This window comes from Sciurus vulgaris (assembly GCF_902686455.1).
Source record: "Sciurus vulgaris genome assembly, chromosome: 3".
Classification (NCBI taxonomy): Eukaryota; Metazoa; Chordata; class Mammalia; order Rodentia; family Sciuridae; genus Sciurus; species Sciurus vulgaris.
The window spans coordinates 103398958-103421275 of record NC_136463.1 but is presented as its reverse complement, the minus strand read 5'-3'; the positions used below and the strand labels follow the sequence as shown (position 1 = coordinate 103421275).

The 22318-nt window shown below is 32.1% G+C and overlaps 1 protein-coding gene across 5 annotated transcripts in view; it reads right to left on the bottom strand.

Moving 5' to 3' along the window:
- MBD5 (methyl-CpG binding domain protein 5) overlaps positions 1 to 22318 on the bottom strand; it is a 463202-nt gene that overhangs the window by 256262 nt on the left and 184622 nt on the right. For 4 of the 5 annotated variants that reach the window (XM_079132466.1, XM_079132465.1, XM_079132468.1 and 1 more), the window contains one exon: positions 20892 to 21037. The exons of the other annotated variant lie outside the window; for it this stretch is intronic. The gene's annotated coding sequence lies outside the window, so the exon portion shown is untranslated. The remainder of the gene's footprint in view (positions 1 to 20891; positions 21038 to 22318) is intronic. 5 annotated transcript variants of the gene reach the window in all.

Below are 22318 nucleotides of genomic sequence, written 5' to 3'. Positions count from 1 at the left end.
ATTTAGCTGCTATAAACATTGATGTGGCTGCGTCACTGTAGTATGCTAAGTTTAAGTCCTTTGGGTATAAACTGAGGAGTGGGATAACTGGGTCAAAAGGTGGGTCCATTGCAAGTTTTCTGAGGATTCTCCACACTACTTTCCAGAGTGGCTGCACCAATTTGCAACTGCACCAGCAATGTAAAAGTGTGCCTCTTCCCCCACATCCACGCCAACAACTATTATTGTTTGTGTTCTTGTTAATAGCCATTCTAATTGGAGTAAGATGAAAACTTACAGTTGTTTTAATTTGCATTTCTCTAATTACTAGAGATGTTGAATACTTTTTCATATATTTATTAATTCCCTGTATGTCTTCCTCTGTAAAGTGTCTGCCCAGTTCCAATTTATTGATTGGGTTCTTTGTATTTTTGTTGTAAAGTTTTGTAAGTTCTTTATAAATTTTGGAGATTAGTGCTCTATCTGAAGTGTGTGTGCAAAAGATTTTCTCCCACTCTGTAGGCTCTCTTTTCACATTATTGATTGTATCCTTTGCTGAGAAAAAGTTTTTTAGTTTGAGTCCATTCCATTTATTGATTCTTACTTTGATTTCTTATGCTTTGGGAGTCTTGTTAAGGAAGTATGATCCTAAGCCAACATGATGAAGATTCAGGCCTACTTTGTCTACTATTTGGTGCAGGGTCTCTGGTCTAATTCCTAAGTCCTTGATCCATTCTGAGTTGAGTTTTGTGCAGTGTGAAAGATAGAGGTTTAATTTAATTTTCTTGCATATGGATTTCCAGTTTTCCCAGCACCATTTGTTGAAGAGGCTATCTTTTCTCCATTGTATGTTTTTGGCTCCTTTGTCTAGTATGAGATGACTGTATTTATGTGGGCTCATCTCTGTATCTTCTATTCTGTACCATTGGTCTCCCTGCATATTTTCTAACTGGGTGGCTCTGGACAACATACCTAACCTCTCTTAGCCTTAATTTGTTCATCTGTAAATTATTTTGAAGAGTCAACATGATGTTAAAATTTCACATTCCATATTGATCTCAAATTCCTAAATATCTATTCCTCAATTTAGTGATCATCTTAAATTTTACACTTAAAACTCATAAGTTCCTCTGTTACCTTGAATACAACTTGCAAATACGAACAACTCTTTTTAGATCTTATCAGGTTACTGAACTCCTATGATTCAATCTAAATGTATGTTTTCTTCAGTACAATACATAGGTTGCTGGAGTACTGCTACAGAAATTAGAAGTAACCCACATACAGTCAAGCTGCCTTTTTGCCAGATTTATAATGCTGTGTTCAGATAAAAACAAACAGCAGCCTATATTCAAGAAGAACTGAAAAGTAAAACAACATGCTAAACAACCACACGTAGGACTTCATTGCTAATGCATATTAAAAGATAAAATTCCCTTTTGTCCTCTTCCTAAATCACAAAGCAGGGCAGCTGTCCTCTATCTCTTCTTATACCCCTAAATCTTCCTCAAACTTTCTCAAAATTTCACCCAATGACTCTTCTCTAACTCATTTCCTTCTCCAATCTTTATGGATTATTTTCTGCACGTAACCTCCCAATATAAGTCAACATACCTTTCTTGCCTTTTTTCAATTTCTCCTCTGACCAATACATAAAACAACACAAAACTTGACCCTGAAGTTGAATAGGCCAATGGGGAAAGACTTATTAACTTTTAAGTATTCACTCCAACCTCTGGCCCTTCAAAGATGATTTCTCCTTTCTGTCTTCCTCTCCTTCCTTGCTACTCCCTCCCCATGCACACACCACAATTGTATAGATTTATGCCATGACACATTTGTAATGTAAAATTTCAACTGTGTCTTTAAAAATGCTTGGTAAACTCTATATTGCCATGCTTAGTTCTTTTCTCCACTTTCCATTTCAGATATTTCTCCTGAGCTCAATTCACAAATTTCCCTGCCTTCTGAATATCTTCATTTGGTTTCCTTATGGCTATATTTCACACAAAATTAAGAGAATGAAAAATGCATCAGTTTCCCCTAAATCTGTCCTCCTTGTATTTTCCATCAGCTAACAACTTCTCATTTAGTCAGTCAAACAAAAGGTCTTGGAGTGATTTCTGAGCTCCCTGTTTGTTTCACACTCAACATTCCTTAATCACTAAGCCCTGACAACTCTCCAAGAATCACAACCAAGAGGTATTTTAATTGAATAGAAATTATGTAAATTATACACTTTAAATAAACTTACCATTCTACTCTAGCTTATTAGGTATATTAAGTTACTAAGAGGTTTTCTTTTAAATGTTCAATTAAAAGTAGTGGCTAAACAAAAACAAAACTTTGAAAGAAAAAGCAGTGGAAATAATTAATTATTATCTCTTCCTGCCAATAAAAACACCAGTTACCTAAATCAAATCTCATACTTTCTAAGGCTTTATTGTCATTTTAAAATATTGATAACATAATAATTAGGTGAATTTTACCACCTACATTTTACAATTGAGCAGAAGGGTCAAGTATACTTGCGTAAATTCCCCTCTTTGTAAGAACTTATACTTGAAACAAAACTGCACATTGTTAATTTGCTTGCTCTTTCTCTAAAATAGTTCTGTCTCAGAATATTCCATCCAACTGCTGCAGATCACACATTCTTCTCAACTGTATGGGGCTCACTCTCTTGGATAGATTGTAGGTTAGGCCACAAAACAAGTCTTAAAAAATTTAAGAAAATATAAATCATGTCAAGTATCTTTTCTGACCACAACGGTGTAAGAGAAAGAACTCCAGGAACTTTAAAAATACACAGAAATTAAACAAGACACTCCTGAATAAACAATGTGTAAATTACAAAATTAAAAGGGAAAGAAAAAATTTCTTGAGACAAACAAAAGTGGAAACACAGCACAACAAAATCTACTGGATACAGCAAAAGCAATTCTAAATGGGAAGTTTATCACAATAAACATCTATAGCAAAAGGATCTCAAGCATCCTAACACTGTACCACAGGGAACTCTATAAAAATAAGAATAACCTCAAAATTAATACAAGAAGGCAAAAAGATATAAGGAGAAATTAATGATAGTGATCAGGAAAACAATCAATGAAATTCAGAGCTGTACTTTTGAAAAGAGGGTAAATGAAAAATAAGAGAAAAATAAATAAAATCAGAGACAAAAAAGGAGACATAACTGATTCACAGGAACATAAAGTAAAATAGAAACTATTATGAACAATTACATCTGAAAATTAGACATCGTAGAAGAAAAGGATAAATTTCTGGACACAGTCTACCAAGATTGAATTGTGAAGAAATAAGGTCTGAACAGACCGAAAACAAGTGAAGAAAAAGAATCAGTAATAGAAAGCCTTCAAGAAAAATCATGGACGTGATTTCTTCACTACCAAACAGAGTTATGTGTATGTGTGTGGTGCGGTGACTTGCACCCAGGGTCTTGTGTGTATTAGGCAAGCACTCTACTACTGAGCAATATCCTCAGCCCCTCTACTAACATTTAAACAATTAATACCAATTATCCTGATACCCAACCCAGAGAAAGACAACAACAACAACAACAATGACAACAACAAAGAAAAAATAAATAAATAAAAGGAAAGAAAACAAAAAAAGGTTTTAAAAAAAAAACCCAAACCAAAACAAAACACCAAAACTACAACCCACTACCTCTGATGAACATAGATGCAAAAATGTTCATCAAAATACTAGGAATTCAAATTCAATAGCATTTAAAAAGGTTACACATCATGATCAAGTGGGATTTATCTCGGGGATACAAGGAGGTTCAACCTAAGAGAGCAGTAAATGTTAGATAGCATGTTAAACAAAAGGAGAAAAAAATCCATAAGATGATTTCAATAAATGCAGAAAATCTATTTGAAAATGACTCAACAATTTAGGTATAGAGTATAGAAGGTACACACCTCAATATAATACAGGCCTATATATGAAAAACCCATTAAAGGCAGAAAGTTGAAATCTGTTCCTATAAGATCATAAATGAGAGAAACATGCCCATTTTATGACTTCTACCCATAGTACTGAAGTTCCAATCAGAAAAGTGAGACAAAAGAAGAAACAGAAAGCATCTAAGCAGGAAAGGAAGAAGTCAAACTGTCCCTGTTGGGATACAATATAAGATTTTATATTGAAAATCCTAAAGCCTCCAACAAAAAATTTTAAAAACTAATAAATTCAATAAAATGATACAAAATCAATACAAAAATTAGTAGATTTCTATATGAAAATAAGTTATCAGAAAAAGAAATCAAGAAAACAATTCCATTTATAAAACGTGCGCATGCACGCATGCACACACACACACACACATACACACAGAGGAATAAATTTAACCATAGAAGAAAAAGAGCTCAACAATGAAAAACTCCAAAACATTGATGAACACATTGGAGAAGACACAAATAAATGAAAAGTTGAACCATATACATGGATTGGAAAAATTAATATTATTAAAATGTCCATTCATTTTCTTTGAAGTGTCTGTTTAGTTCCTTAGCCTATTTGTTGATTGGGTTATTTGTTCTTTTTTCTTTTTTTTGGTGTTAAGTTTTTTGAATTCTTTGTATGTCCTGGAGATTAATGCTCTGAGTATTTTCTCCCATTCTGGTAAAGATTTTCTCCCATTCTATAGGTTCTCTCTTCATGTTATTGTTCTTTTGCTGAGAAGTTTTTTAGTTTGAATCCATCCTGTTTATTGAATCTTGATTTTACTTCTTGTACTTTAGGAGTCTTGTTAAGGAAGTCTGTTCCTAAGCTTGCCTGGTGAAGATTTGGGCCTACTTTTTTCTTCTATTAGGTGCAGGGTCTCTCTTGTAATGCATAAGTCTTTGATTCACTTTGAGTTGATTTTTGTACAGGGTGAGAGATAGGGGTTGAATTTCATTTTGCTACATATGGATTTCAAGTTTTCCCAGCACCATTTGTTGAAGAGACTATCTTTTCTCCAATGTATATAAACATATATGGCATATATGTCTAGTATGTGATTAAGTATATTTATGTGGGTCTGTCTTGGTGTCTTCTATTTTGTACCATTGATCTATGTGTCTGTTTTGGTGCCAAAACCATAGCATTTCTGTTACTATTGCTCTGTAGTATAGTCTAAGGTCTGGTATTGTGATGCCTCCTATTTCACAAGTCACCCAAATAATAAATACACTAATGAAAAGAACAGACACTTCACAGAAGAAGAAATACAATCAACAAATATATGAGAAAATGTTCAACATCTCTAGCAGTTAGAGAAATGCAAATCAAAACAACTCTAAGAGTATCTCACTCCAGTCAGAATATCAGTGATCAAGAATACAAGCAACAATAAATGTTGGTGAGGATGTGGGGAAAAAGGTACACTCATATATTGCTGGTGGGACTGCAAATTGGTACAACCGACTCTGGAAAGCAGTATGGAGATTCCTCAGAACACTTGGAATGGAACCACCATTTGACCCAGTTTTCCCATTCCTTGGTTTATATCCAAAGGATTTAAAATCAGCACACTACAGTGACACAGCCACATCAATATTTATAGCAGCTCAACCCACAACAGCTAAACTATGGGACCAACTTAGGTGCCCTTCAGATAAAGGGATAAAGAAAATGTAGTATATATACACAATGGAATATTACTTAGCCTTAAAGAAGAATGAAATCATGGCATTTGCTGGTAAATGGATGGGCTGGAGAATATCATGCTAAGTGAAATAAGCCAATCCCAAAAACCAAAGGCTGAATGTCTTCTCTGATATGCAGATGCTAATTTACCATAACTTGGGTAGGGCTAGCAAAGAATAGAGGTACTTTGGATTAGGCAGAGGGGAGTGAAGGGAGGGAAGGGGGGTAGAAGGTAAGAAGGAATGAATTGAACATTAATATCCTATGTGCACATATGACTACATGACTGGTGTGATCCTACATCACTACATCATGTACAACCAGAGGAATGAGAAGTTGTATTTTATTTATGTATGATGGTTCAGAATGCATTTTACTGTCATGTATAACTAATTAGAACAAATAGAAAAATGTCCATATTACTTAAAGTGATCTATAGATTCAACACAATCCCTAGCAAAAGACCAGTGACAGTCTTCACAAAAATATAAAAGACAATCCTAAAATTCTTACGAACCACAAAAGATACTGAATAGCTAAAGCAATTCTAAGCACAAGTAAGAATACTACTTGATGTCAAAATATACTACATAATTAGTAACCAAAGAAGCAAGATATTAGCATAAAAACAGATAAATAGACCAGTAGGATGGAACAGATAATCCAGAAATAAATCCAAGTATATACAGCTAACAGATTTTTGACAAAGGTACCATGAACACACATTAGGGAAAGAACAACCTCTTTATATAAATGATGCTGGATATATACATGAAGAAGAATGAAAACTAGACCTTTTTCTCTCAACACATATAAAAACTGATTCAAAAGGGCTTTAAAAATGTGTCTGAAACAATAAAACTACTAAAGGAAAATACTTTATGACACTGGAATGGGCAAGGCTTGTTTTAGATAAGACCTCAAAATCTCAGGCAACATAACAAAAAATAGACAAATAGGATTATATTGAACTAAAAAATATTTACACAGGAAATAAAACATTCAATAGAGTAAAGGACAATCTATTGAATGGAAGAAAACATTTTAAAAGTATATATCTGACAAAGGGTCAATATCTAGAATATAAGAAACTCAGACAACTCAACAGCAAAATCATCATCATTATCATCATCATCATCATCATCATCATCATCTGATTTTAAAATGGGCAAAAAACAATTCTCAAAAGAAGGTATGTAAGTGCCCAAAAGGCATATGAAAAATACTCAACATCACTAACCATCAAAAAAATACAAATCAACCACAGCGAAATATCACCTTATACAGGTTAAAATGGCTGCTATTTAAGCTGCCATCTAAAAGACATGAGATAACATGTGCTGGCAAGGATGTGGAAAAAAGAAAACCCTCCCCTACATGCTGTTGTTGAGAATGTGAATCAGTATAGCCATAGCAAAGGATATGTAGATGTCTCAAAAAATTAAAAATATAAACTACCATATGGTCCAGCAAGCCCACTACCAATTGTATACTCAAAGAAAATGTAATCATTATGTCAGAGACATCTGCACTCCCATGTTTACTGAAGTACTAGTTATAATATTCAAGATATAGAAATGACAAGTTTTCATCAGTGATGAATTGATAAAAGAAAATGTGGCATATATACACAGTGGAACACTTCAGTCATAAAAGGGTGAAATCCTGTCATTTGTGACAGGATGGATGATCCTGGAGGACATTATGTTAAGTGAAATAAATCAGGAACAGAAAGACAAATACTGCATCATCTCCCTCATGTGGAGTCTAGAAAAGTCAAATTCATAGAAATATAGAGTTGAATAGTGGCTACAAGAGGCTGGGCATGGAGGGATGGAGAAAAATTAGTCGATGGGCACAAAATCAGAGTCAGATAGGAGGCATAAGTTCTGGTGTTCCCCTGAACAGTAGGGTAACTACCCTTAACAACAATGTATTATGTATTTCCAAAGAGTTGGAAGAGAGGATTTTGAATGTTCCTACCACAGAGAAATAAATGTTTGAGGTGAGGGGTATTTTAATTATCCCAACTTTATCATTACACCATGTATACATGTATTAAAACATCACATGGTACTCCATAATTACAGACAAGTATTATATGTTAATTAGAAAACAAAGATAAAACTGTTCTTTATCAAATAAACAATAAATTGCAAAGTAGAAAAAACAAGGACCTATATGGCTTTTTCTGAGATGTAGTGGAATGTTCACCAATGAAGTTCTTTTCCTATATTAGAAATAAGGTGATTAATCAGGGAAAAGAGAAGTTCTGAACACAACCTAGTTGCCAGACCAAAGTCCAAGGTTTGCTAATACCCCAAAAATAAGGAGAAATTTAATTACTTTTACTTAGAACAATTGTACCTTCCTGATCTAATTTTTGTTATTCACATATACCTAGACTCTCGTAATTTTATAAAGCATGCTCTAAAAGTTATCTTTCCTTCAAGATGGCAAAGAAGAATTTACAACTGCCAGGAATGTGGGCTATGTAAATTTCCATGTCTAATGTCTGCCCTGGTTACAATTCATGGAGTCATACCAAGAAACTTTCATTTGTTAAGACATCTACTCCTGGAATCTCAAGCAGTGTTTATGTCACTGTTGGTTAACTACCATGAGCTACCTCTAAAGAGCTGGAATTGCAAATCTAGGACTATTATTAATAATGAAAGAGAATGCCAACCAAATGTAAACTACTTGATGGCAAACCTTTCACCATTATATATCAACAGTGCCTACCACAGTATCTAGCAAACAGCAGATATTCAGTATTTGTAGAATGTATAAATGAAGGAAAGAATAAATAACAATTACTAAGTACTTTGAAACTTTTGAGTTTTCAATAGTAAAAGACAAACTGCTCAAGTACAAAGTTAAATAATGAATCAATTTTATTTGTAACTTACAACACATTTTTTCCCTAATTAAAAAAATCAAATAATATAGATTGAATGAGGTGCTATTTGGTGTAAAAATTCTGCTATTTACATACATACAAAGTCGATGTAATTGTTTAACTACTAGTGTTTCATAATGAGGTATTTTCATCCATCCTTTCTTTGTAAAAACAGTAGTAACAGTAACTGTAACCAAGTTTTTAGACTTAAACTATTATAGCCACTACATTATAATTTTTATATATATCATCTCATTCACTCTTCACAACAAACTAATGAGATATGTATAATCGCCACATTTGACAGATGATGAAATTGGAGTTTGAAGAAAATTAGCCTGAGGTCCCCAAAATGGTAGAACCCATATAAAATCAGTGTAATTCTGAAATAACTGGTTTACCCAGAGAGCTAATACATGTATATGGACTCAGAACATTTATACTTCCCCCAAAACCCAGGCATGAGAGAATATTTATTCTTTCAACATTTATTGTGCACCTATTAGGCTCTAGGCACTAAGGTAGGCTCTCTTAAAGGTCACCTGAAGTTTTGAAATATAATTAAAAAATGGCACATACAAATATTCTTCTCTGGAATCTTAGTGTTGATAACTATACTCTGAAAGTTTCTCTCCACCCTGTACATTGCTATATGTGATATATGGCCTCTTGTTTGCCTAAACTACTAAACCACATCCTTCTTTCAGGGAGGGTGGTATAAGATACATCTTTTTGTAACCCTAAAAATGCCTAGCCTGGTTCTTTGCTCATAACAAATTTTTAATCCATTATGTCTCATCATCTTATACATCTATCAAAACCTATAAAATCTGAAAATGGGACATTATGGGTTAATAAACACAGATGTAAAAATTAACACTATGCATATATTGAATCAATTTTCCTTCGTTGGAAATGAATATAAATAAAAATTTATATTCAAGTATTGTCAATTATAATTTAAAAACTTGCATAAATGCAAAAAGCAGGATAGCTTTATTATTTTAAATATTTTATTTTATTGGTAAGTCTTAATAAAATTGTTAAATTTTCATGGAAACAAATATAAAATCTGTTCTGATCAGTTTCATGTTTCTTGTAAATATGCTTTCTTTGCTTTTAACATATCATAACTTACGTAATGTTCTTTTTACAATGGGGTATGTGACTGCACAAGGATAAAAAGATTTCATTTCAAAAAGTATAAATAATAATTTTCCCATTTCTTCTAGAGATGCTATTATATTACAGAAATATATGAACACTTGATTCTGTTAAAATTATATATAAAAAGAGAAACCATTGCCTGATAGGAATTATTTTATTTCCTCATCTGACATTGCAGTTTGCTTCTTAGATAAAAATAAAATCAATCTGAAAGGACAGATTTTAATCTCAGATGCTACAGAGCACTTTTTTTTTTTTTTCTTTTTCCTTTTTGGTGGAAAAAGGATATGTGGCAATTCATGCTATGCATTAGAGATCAGAATCTGGCCTTAAGTTTACATGATTAACGGGTTTCTATTTAAACAGCCGTAAATGTGAATAGCAACTGTAATAATCCTTACAGAGAGTTAATGCAACCTCAACCAGTTTCCCCTTTTATCTTCAGCATTAAATTGCTTTCACTATAGCATAATGTTTTTGAAAATACACACAAAATGCTACGTATTGCTTAAATATAAAACAAAACAACGCAGACACACACATTCATAACATAATTCTAGCAGATAAGTCAGACACTGATGTTAAACTATTCATAGAAAATCCCATTCAATAACCAATTTTTGAAATTACATGTTTGCCCAGTGTACAAATCATTCATTTTTGAGTCACAAGGAAACTCTGAGGCTAAAATAGCTCATTACATAGTGGTATATTTTTTATAACATTCTATACTGATCACATACACAAATGCTATTTACTATACTAAGCCTGAGTATTCTCATTAAATAGTCTCATCTGGCTTTAAAATCAGAAACTTCCTCATTCTTCTCTGATGACGGAAGGGGGTTGGGGGAAGGATACAGCAGATTGTTCTGGCTGGCTTTTAAGTGTACGCAGAAGAGGAAAGGACACTGCCTAGATCGCTGACCACGCAGCCTTACTGTGGTTGATCTTTGTTTTACTGTTTCTTCCCTGAATTACAATCAAGTAGTTTCTCTGTTTTTACATAGGATAATATTGAAACTGGAACTTCTGGGAGAAATAAACTTATTTCACAGAATTAATTTAATTAGTCTGTCCTCCTGGCACATAGGAGTTAAGGTTTTGGGTAAGTTGTCTCATATAGTAGTACATGACTTTCCAACCTTATAAAATAATCATGGCAATAAAAGGAAGTAGCATTTATGTGTATCAACTATGTTCTAGACCTAATGTACTTGCGTTACATATATTTTCATATTTAACATACAAAACCAACTCCTTCAGGTACATATGATCATTTCTACTTTATATATGGTGACACTAATGATCAGAAATTTGAAGTAATACAGTAATAAACAGCAGAGTTGGGAATCAAACCTAGGTTTATGTGACTACACTGATGAGAAATGAAATAATACACATGAATGTAAAATAATCAAGTGAACAAGTAAATATGAAAGTAAAAAAACCTAGGAATTCTGATTCTGGTAATGGTGGAATAATTTGAACCACACTAACCCTTCCCATTGTTAACAATGAAAACTGTGGAAACTACTGAAATGAATAAGCAAAAAAGAACAATTTGAGGACAAACTAAAAAGTGATCCCAAATATGCAGAAAAAGAAGAGGATTTCACTCTTAAAAGAAATGAACATCACTGGGCAAAAATCTACATTTACATGGTTTATACTGTGATAAAAACAGAGCAGCTAGAAAGAACTTAAGCAGAAAGCCACAGTTTTACTAGCTTCAGGTATTGGAAACCAAAGGCAGGATTGAAAGAACAGCTGAAAATTGAAGGTGGAGATAGGGATTCCCGAAAGGAGAATAATACAGGGAGAGTTGCAAAATTTTCATATAAACTACTAAGGAGGCTGAACCCTGAACGTTCAGTTCATGGGGAAGGAACCTTATACAAAGTAATAATTGCTGAAAGACTGAAACAGGAATTTCTGCTGCCGCCCAATGCAACAGAAGTGTGGAGTTTGAGATCCACCAAATTAAACTAACTTGGTAAAACCTCAGGCTTTCCATGGAAATATCTGGAGGGCTACATTTTAAGAGTAAAGATAATACTCCTGTATGAAAGAAATTACTATAGGATTAAGGGTGAAACCAAAACAGAACTGTTTAAAATAAAACTTTACTAGAGAAAGGAAAATGTGAGTTAATTGTTAAAAAGTCGATATTCTTCACCAGAAGACAATAAAAATCTCGAATCTCTAAAGTATATCATCTATATTCATTGTATAAGAAAAAAAATTTAGGGATGTGAAAAAAACAGTAAAATGTGACTCAAAATCTATACAGAAAGTACTAAAAGACTCTATAATGACTTAGTACAAGTACTTTAAAGGAGTATCAACATGAAAAGATCATCATAATAATACCTAGGGAATTTCAACAGAGAAATAGAAACAACAACAAAATGCAGTGTACCTAAAAGTGATTAATATGGCAAATTTTATATTTTACAATAATTTTTTTCAAAGTGAAAACTGAAGAGCTAGAAAGGTACAATATCAAAATGAAATTTAATTGAATGATTGTAGCAGCATATTGAAGATAGCAGAGAAACCATCCAGGTTAGTAGACAGAATTTTTAAAGAACATTTAGAAAACTATTAAGGAAAAATAAAAGGGTTTTAGTGACCCACATAACCATGGGATAATATAGAGTAGTCAATCATATATGTATTTGAAGTCCTAGAAGAGAGAGAAAATAGGAAAAGAAAAATATGTGAAGGAATTGTGGCAAATTTCCTTACATTTGGTTAAAAAAATTGAATTTTCAGATCCAAAAAGCTCAGTATACCTCATGCAGGAAATATACAAAGAAAGCTTTAGGCACATAATGTCAAATTGCTGAAAATCAAGGATAAAAAGAAACCTGAAAAAAGACGGTATAATTACTTAGCAGTATAATTCCATTATCAGATAATTGGTTCATATAATTCATGTAACTCTAGGAATGAAATTATTCATAAATCTGTATTCCACTTTTTTAGAATTTTAACATTTGTAAATACACAGATATCCCTCACTTGGAGCTATGAGAGTTTGTAATATTATATAGTCTATCTGTGGTGGAAAAAATATTTATGAAAAAAAGTAAACATGATTACTTTTAATATTATTCTAGATATCATAGCTAATAAGAGAAAGTTGAGGACATACATATTAGCAAGGGAGAGGCAATCTTATCTTTATTTGGTGATGACATGAATGTATATCTGTGAAAGCCAAGAAAATCAATTATGAAACTTAAGGGAAAAAAAAAGAATTTAGAAAGGTGGTTAGCTATATATTGCTATGGTAGTTTTTTTTTGTTTTTATTAGTGCAAACTGATTATGCACAATAGCAGGCTTAATTGTGGTTTACTAAAAAATCCCATCTGTAAAATGTTTATAAACTAAAATTAAGTAATTTTATTTTGCTCTTAAAAATTAAAAAGAAATATTTGGAGCAGAAATTGCTACAAGTGGTTTTACTAAAAAAAAATTGGTATTTGGAAATTGATGGATCTCCTATATATAAGCCATACTGAGAAAATAAAAACTAAAAACAAATCAATTTGGAATGAAAATCATAAAGATAATATAATTCTGCATAAGCAAAACCATATATATATGCATACTCATGAAATGTGTATTGTTTTAGGATGATAAACTTAATTCTGCTTAAATTAACCTATTATTTTAATAAAATTCCAATCATAACAGCAACAGAATCTTTTCTGGGAACTTCAAAGATGATTCTAAATTCAATCTGGTAAAAAGTATGTCATGATCTAGGAATGTTTTTAAAAAAGGAAGATTAAAAAGAGGAAAAAACAGATCAATCTTTCCAGATACTAAAAATATTGTAAAGGTACAGAAATTAAAGAGTTGAATCCTAGAGAAGGGATAGACAAGCAAAATATATATTGGAGAATTTTGAAATATACTTGAAAATACACAGGATTTTAATATATGATAAACCTTCATTTTTAATCAGTTGAAGAAAAGAGATTATTCAATAAAAGTTGCTGAGATGGTAAAAGAATTTCAGATAATTTGAAATTTTAAACATAAAAAAATTAAGCCATAAGGGTGGAATAGAAAAGGTGTTACATATTTTATAATCTTGTACATAAACTTCAGAAACCATAAAAGAAACACTAATTATTTGTCTGAACCAAAATGTAAAATTTTAGTATGGAAAAAAAAAAACAAAAACAAAACTAACAAAAACCAAGTTGACTGGTAAGTTGAACTACAGAAAAATATTTGAAACACGTGAAAAAATGGCATTTTTTATTAGTATACCATGAGCTTTTAGAAGCCAATAACAAAGATACAAAGAGCAGAAAAGCCAGTAGCAAAGAATAGATTACTTGCATTCATATAAAAAATGATATAAAAGTACATGCCGGTGTGTATTTGTCATGTATATGCACGCACACATACATTTGCATGTGGACAGAAGATTTCCAAAATGTAAATAAAAGTTAATACAGGTTATCTGTGGGAACTAGAAACAAATTAATCAGATAATTTTTACTGTTTAATTCACACATTTCTGTTATTTGTTTATTTTAAAATCCATCAGTATGTATTGCATTTGTAATCCAAAAGCAAAACTTAACATAACCCCACCAGTAATATTCTGATTGTTTGAACCAAAGTCTCTTCAGTTTTGTGACCCTAATTCCCTTCTCTTACTGACAGTATTATATGTTGAATTTTATTATGGAGGTAAAACAGGTTTTAGGAGGGAGTGACTCAGTAAAAATCCAGTTAAAAAAAAGCAGTAAAACCGCTGTAAGGGAAGTTAAGCAAATAAAGGAGTTCAGTTTTACTTGCAGATATATTTTCTTGTCCTTAAATTGCTTTTGAAACATACAGGGGAAAAAAAAAAAAAAAGGAAATGAGTATTGCTGTTTTCATTTTTCTACTTTGAAGTCAGAAGTGGTGTTTTCTTTAGGACTTCCTTTCCCTTCACTCTTTACTGGGGCTCTGTAATCAACTGACTCCTATCCTTCAAGGCACATTACACCTGTCTTACCAAGATTTTTACCCTTCTACCCACAAGCAATTTTTCTTTCAGTAATTGTGGTTCTCTCCCCTAAGATTGCATCTAATTAATAAATAATAAATTAATTATTTCTCTTTCAGTAAATGTGACCCTCCCCTCTAAGAGTGTATCTAATTAATAAATAATAGTTGCCTCAATAGCAATTGTGGGGCTGGGGTTGTAGTGGTATAGTGCCTGCCTAGCATGTGTGCAGCACTGGGTTTGACCCTCAGCACCACATAAAAATAAAAAATAAAGGTACTATATTCATCTACAACTAAAAAAAATAAATAAATAAAAATAAATCAATTTTGTTCAGTAAAGGAGCCATCAGGCAAGGAATGACATTAATTAACATTAGGACTTGAGTCTTACTCTTTTGTAATTATACAATATGTTGTGTATTGCATAGAGTTCTTAAGAAGTTTTTTCAACTCTTTTTCTTTTTCTTTTTGATTTTTTTTTGTTTTTTTTTTTTTTTTTTTTTTTTTTTTTTTGGCCAATCACAAGGTATTTCCTTCTGAATAGGAACAAATATTTTAGCATTCCTGTTTTATACATTTCAGTTGGTTTCTAAATGGTTATAGAAATAGCCAACATATATAGATGAAATGATTATTTCATTTAATTGCCTCCATGATTAAAGTATTCTGTTTTTTTTAAATCCATAAATATCTAGCACACAGAATAGACAAATGATGCACACAAAAGAAAGACTGTCAATTATATACACATACAGCATATTAGAGTTGAAAGGAACCAGAGAGATTTCTTAATCCATACAATTCCCTAAACCATCCTATCCTATCCCTATCAACACCCAAACTGTCATACTCCTAGCAAATGATCAGTCTCACAAGGAAAACCCTTCTGATGAAAAATCTTCTACCAAACAAATCAATCCATTCAGGGTTCAAAGAAACTCTTAGACTTGAAATATAGACATTTGAGTGTAAAAGAACAATTTGTAACAATTTCCCCAGGTATTATTATTATTATTATTACTTTTATCAGTAGAACAGGGTATTTACTCCACTTTATACTAAATAGTTCCTACTGGCTTATTTGTTTATTTCTCCAAATTCCTCACTGTTAAAATTTGAATTTCTCCTAATTAGATCAGTACATCACTAGATATTTTATTTCCATTTGTTGCAAGGTTCTTTATTATAAAAAAAAGTCCAATATTGTGTCATCCCTAGTTTCAAAGCTTTTGATTCTGTGGATTAAATAATACTAAGTCACACAGGCTGTAAATGGGAAAACTGATTAAGAACACCAGATATAGAGACAAAACATCTAGTTTTAAAAAGCTCCCTAGGTTATGCTGAAGCATACTCCTATTAGAGAATCACTGCTCTAGTACTTTAATGCAAGATTTAGAAAATCGACTCTATTCCTTAAATTCATATTTCTTACGTACTGACTATGTATTCTCTAATCACATAGTCAACTAAACATTCAGTGATACATTCTACAAGCTCCACCCACCCCGCCCCGCACAAATTTCAACCCTCACTTGTAAAATGAGATAAAAACATAAACCAAGGCAAAGTCCACTATCCAGAACTGCAAACTCTCTAGTTCTTGTCTGTTTTTTTTTATACCAAATTTAGGATAAACAGTTAACCTAAAAGGTTTATAAATGAATTGGTTTCTCAATTGCCTTATTTGAGTTATCCTTTTGGATCCTGTCTACAAGAAAATGGGCTCATTATGATAGCCTTCTTTTGATTCATAAGCATTTATTAAGTACTTACTATATGCAAAGAATAATTTGAGGCAGGTATTACCTGGGAGAAAAGTCTGTTTTAGAAATTTTATGTTTCATGCAAGAATGCTTTACATCCCTTTCCTCTCAGAAGCTCAAAGAAAAGATAATGCACATAAAATCTTTTTCTTTAATTGATGAAATAAGGGTATACACCTTTTATAAGTTTTATTGCATGAAACATTCATGACAATTGTCTAATTATATGGGATACGACCAAAAAGGATATACAATGATAAAATGTACTAATGATCTATATCACATATCAAGTTAGTACTAGAAAAGAATCTACAGTTGAATGATCTTTACTAGAATAAGTAGTGGAATTAATGTTGAAACTACTTAATGAACATGTTCATTTTGAAAGGTCAACAATTTTTATCAATTTCAATTTACGGTGCATTTTTTACTCATGAAAATATAAAGTAGCCCTGGTTTAAATAAATATAGCAAAGGAAGTATTACCTTCATTCACTTACAACATGTAACTACCAGTAAAATTTGAATATAAATGCTGTATTCACTCTAAAGTCTTGGAAGAAACTCATTTTTTAATATATGTATTAGCTATCATTTGAACATAAATCTCTATTAGCCTATTATTTGAACTGTTTCATCAAGTAAGCCAAAAATAGATACTATAGCTTTATAATTACAGAAAATAGAGTTATAGAGTTTAGATGAGAATTATTCAGAAATTTTGCTTAATAAATGGTGCTAAAATATTCATAAGCGAAACAAGTATATTTACTTATGGACAATGTCATCTCATAAATGAAACAACTTCTTTACAGAGGCTAAATTGAATATTCAGAAGAAAATTCCTTTTTAAAATTTAGTTTTCCTCTTAAGCCTATTTTAAGTTGAAATTGGAAAAAATATATACAAGGTGGTGTTATGAGTTGACCCAAAAGGTATGTTCAAGTCCTAAGTTCCAGTGTGTATGAATGTGAACTGATTTGGAAACACTGCATAGTATTTACAGATGTAATCAAGTTAAGATGTAGTCATAGTGAATTAGGGTGGGCCCTAATCCAATGTGACTATTTACTTCCAAGAAGAGAAGAGACATAGACACACAGGGAAAAGCCATGTGATGATGAAGGCAAAGACTATAGTGATGGAATGCCAAGCATTGCCAACTCCAGAAGCCAAGTCAAAGACACGTAACAAAATTCTTCACTCCGGGTTGCAAAGAATATGATCTTATTGAAAACTTAATTGTGGACTTCTAGACTCCATGAGAGAATAATTTTTATTACTTGAAGTCATCAAGTTTGTCATATTTTGCTTAAGTGACCAAAGAAACTAATAGAACCAAACTGCAAGCTTATTTTCCTAGTGGAAAATATAAAATCAGTTACTCAGATTAAATAAACATCTGATTAATACATATATAAAACATATATAAACATACTACTCAAGAAGATTCTTCAAATCATTCTGTCCTGTAAATAGTTGTCAAATAGTTGTAAATAGAGGTCAAATAGTTGTGGTTAACATAAAGTTAAAATTTCAGTGAGCTCATGAACACCTAAAATTTCTTACAAAATTTGAAATATATGTACTTTGCATGAGGCTCAGTTTAAGAATGACTTGTGTGTGTGTGAGTGTGTGTGTGTGTGTGTGTGTGTGTATGTGTGTGTGTGTTTTGGGTGTAGTGCTGGGAACCAGGGCCTAGTACATGATAGGCAAATATATCACTGAGCTCCTGATGCAGCCCTTGTTAAAATTTTATTTTGAGACAGAATCTTGCTAAATTGCCCAGGCTGGTCTCAAACTTGTGATCCTCCTGCCTCAGTCTCTCTATTGATTTCTGGATAAAATGCATTTCCACTCTTATATTTTAATTTTTTTTTTAAACTGGGGATTGAACCCAAGGATGCTTTACAACTGAGTTATATATCCCCAGATGAATTTTTTTTTTTTTTTTAATTTTGAGACAGGGTCTCACTAAGTTGCTGAGGGTCTTTCTAAATTGCTGAGGTTGGTCTTGAACTTGGAATCTTCCTGCCTCAGCCTCCTGAATTGCTGAGATTACACAAATGTGATACTGTACCCAGAATACTTACATATTTTTAAACATGAAGTTTAAACTTCTTGTTGGGAGACTTTGATGTGAATAAAATTTAACAGGACAATAAATGTGTGTGTTTGTGTGTGTACAGAAAGAGAAACAGAGAAATCTGGCATGAATAATGGACAAATTCATTATTATTTTATAAGAATTGAGATTACTATGAAGAAACCAATTTTTAATCATTTTCAAAAGTGGAATAATGATATCACCTATTTACTGAAGTACATGTTAGGCAAGTGCTAGGTACTTGAACTTTAAACTAGCCTATTTGATACTCAAAATTACAGTATTATTAGCATCCAATATTTAAAGATACACAAACTGGGAATCAAAGAGAGTCAATAATTTACCCAAAGCTGGCAAATGTCATAGTTAGGATTAATCAGTCAGTCTTAATCTGTTCTGTGAATTCATGTTTTTAGATACCAGGTGTATAAATCATACCTGTGATGTTCTAATTGACTTTCTAATCCCTAAAAGGTTTTATTACTATAGCCTGCAAATAATTTTAGAATTTATGGGAATTAGATGAAACAACACTTTGGATCAGAATTCTAAATATCTGTAGTTTATTAATGATATGGTCATAAACGAATGAAATTAATAAACAAAGGGCTGGATTCTTACTAATAGGTAGGAAATAAAAATGAAAGCTCTCTTACATAGATATGCTGCAATGGCTGAAAAATAACTAAAACTAAAAATAAGATGATATGTGGATGAATTAAAAATGGAAATGTTAGAGAAAGATAGTTGATAGTAGGTTGTTTACGGAGAACCATGGTTTATAGGAACAATACTAATTAAGAATGTTCGAATTTTAGTAATTTTAAAAAAAAATATTTAAGTGGTCATATCAAACTAAGATAATTCTAAGAAAAGAAGTTTTAGAAACAGTTACTTAATAAAAGTAGATAAAAGATTAAAAAAAAGAAACTCCTGTTCTTGAGAGCTGTTACACTAAATTGGATTGCTGAAGGAAGTAGTAGAATCTGCTTTTTGAAGATCCTTACAAACAGAAAGCATATACCATCAGCAGTTCAGAAAGGCTTAGGTGGGTCTCTGTCAGAAGGAAACCAGTGGATAACCACTTCATGGTTTTATAAGGCCCAGTGACTGCATAATAATAATACTACTGTTATAGTTGTGAGGCAAGGGCAACACAGCTGCTTTTTCTTTGATAATCAGGATTTGCTGTCCAAAAGGTTGCAGAATAAATTGAATGGAATTAGATGAAATTTCCCCTAACAGAAAAGCAAGAATTAATTTTGATTCTAGTTACTGAAATTAAACTCTGAAGTTTCCACTGGACTTTTTAAACATTTATGGTCTCCCTTACTCACAGAAAATATTTCTCTATGTACAACTTAAAAAGAGACACATTTACTGAATGACTTTAGGCCTATGAGTTGAATTAACACTATATAAAATATTGTGAGCATATCTACAGTTTCTGTGGTTGTATAAAATCCTTTGACAAATTCAATTTTAGTACATTCTATTTAAATTTTTAAGAATTTATTTTTATTTCACTTAATCTTCATCTACTTATGTCTATTTTTCATGAATATGGAGATTACAGACTCCTTATATATTTTTTTCTTCTTTTTTCCTCTTAAGCACGGTCAATTTCTTTCTAAGCAAATTTTTCCTTTAAAGGGTAATGTAATTAATTTCAATTTCGATGACTGCATTGTGGTCCACAATCCTTGCCCAACTACTCTTCCAGAAGCAATAGTTGTTGCCATGAAATAAAATAAAAGGTTAGTGAAATCTTTAGATGCAGAATTCTTACAAAATATAAAGTTGTGAGGGACATAAAGATTTTGGATCACTTTAGAATAAATATATGGGAGGAAAAGATGCAAAATTATTTAAACTAAAAAGAAAAAAATCACAAATGACCAGTTTAATTGTAAAGTAAGTCAAAAGTAGTCTCCAAATATATTTGGTGCTTGCACTTACATGATCTATACAGGCAAGGTAGATACAAAGAGCCCTCTTTTCAAATATGGGTACTTAACTTCTGTTATTTAAATCTTTATTTTGTACTTAGGAATTTAATGTCTTATTCTGTAAAATACTGCAGGTAAGGGCAAACACATTTTAATAGAATTTCTGAAATGCAACAGTTCTAAACAGAAAAAAGAAAAAGAAAAAGACAAAGAAATAGCTATGCTTACATAAAATTCTATGACAAAGACAACTTTTTTTTCATTAAAACCCAAGGTAATTCTACTTGTTCTTATATAATTAATAACAGAAAACTAATGGCACAAATATTTCATTGCTTGCCTCCAATAAATTGCTGACATCCTCTGTGGCCATCTGCCAAGGTGGGCATTCCTGTGTTTGATGGAATTAGAGAAGTATCAGAGTTCTATGGACTGATGAAGAAAAATATTCTGTGCTCTTGGTTTCTGGTATTTATTTCCTTGGTCCTGTTATAAAGGAAACAAGCATGAATTTACCAATGATGAACAGAGAGCTAGTTATTGTGTATTTTTTAAGATAAATTTTTAAGGAAAATTTGAGGTCTTCCCCCACTGCCCGAGTGCTAGGGATTGAAATCAGGGTCTTAAACCTGCTAGGCATGAGCTCTACAACTTAGCTACATCCTCAGCCCCCAAATTTGAGATTTTTATAAAGCCTCACTTAGAATCATGTAAGTTTAGAGTATAACACAAATTACTTGCTAAACTTATAACCATATGTTAAAAAAGGGGGGCTATATCAATCATGTGATTTAATTCTCATATTTCACACATAAAGGAAACTGAAATCCAGAGATCTTAAATAATTCACTCAGTGTTATAGCGAGTTAGTGGCAGAGCCAGCCTGAGAAACTAGTTCTTACCACTCTTCTTACCACTCTAAGATTAGGGATCTTTCCTTTAGCTGTCTCTCAGCAGGGAGAAGAGAAGCATCTTTGGGAAAAAGGAGGGAGACTGGAAAGAGATTGCTAATTTCTCAGCCCTAACGCTTGGAGAAACATTTAGAACAAGAAACAACGAACGTGACAATATAATAATATTTAGATTACTAGTTCATAGAACAGTACTTGCTCAGTGGATACCTAAGATATCATTAAAAAGTATGTTATGACCAGCACCATTAAATTTTTGAACTTCATGCAGACTAATGATCATTTATTTTTCTCAGTTCTTACTACTGCTATAATCCATCATATGCAGAGTAAATAATGATACTTTATTATTTATGGAGCAACAGAGGGATATTCTTTAAAAGAAAATTGTATTGAAGGCACTCCATTATTCCAACTCCCTGAAAGACTTCCCATAACATTTATGATTTTATCCAAAGGCCTTACCCTTGCCTAAGATGACTAAACTCCCGGTTTCTCTCTGAAAACCTATTAAATCATTCTTTCCATTGAAACTTGGTCTTTTCTCAGAATTGAACACTTCCCCAGAAAGTCACATCTTTCCCAGTGGTCAAAATATTCTTTCTCTTTGAGAGATCCATGGCAAGCTTCTGAAATCAGCTCCAAATATCACCTTCCAGAGAGGCTTCCAGCTAGACCACCTCCTTCCCTTCAACCCTCATCTTCTTCCCCACCAGCCCTCATCTTTGTATCTATACATTCTTTGTTTCCATTTATGGAATTTGTAATTCCTGGATAGTACATAGTCCCATGGTCTCTTGGAGGCCATACGTGTTTTGCAATTAAGTATTTTTTTTTTTTTTTTTTTTTTTTTTTT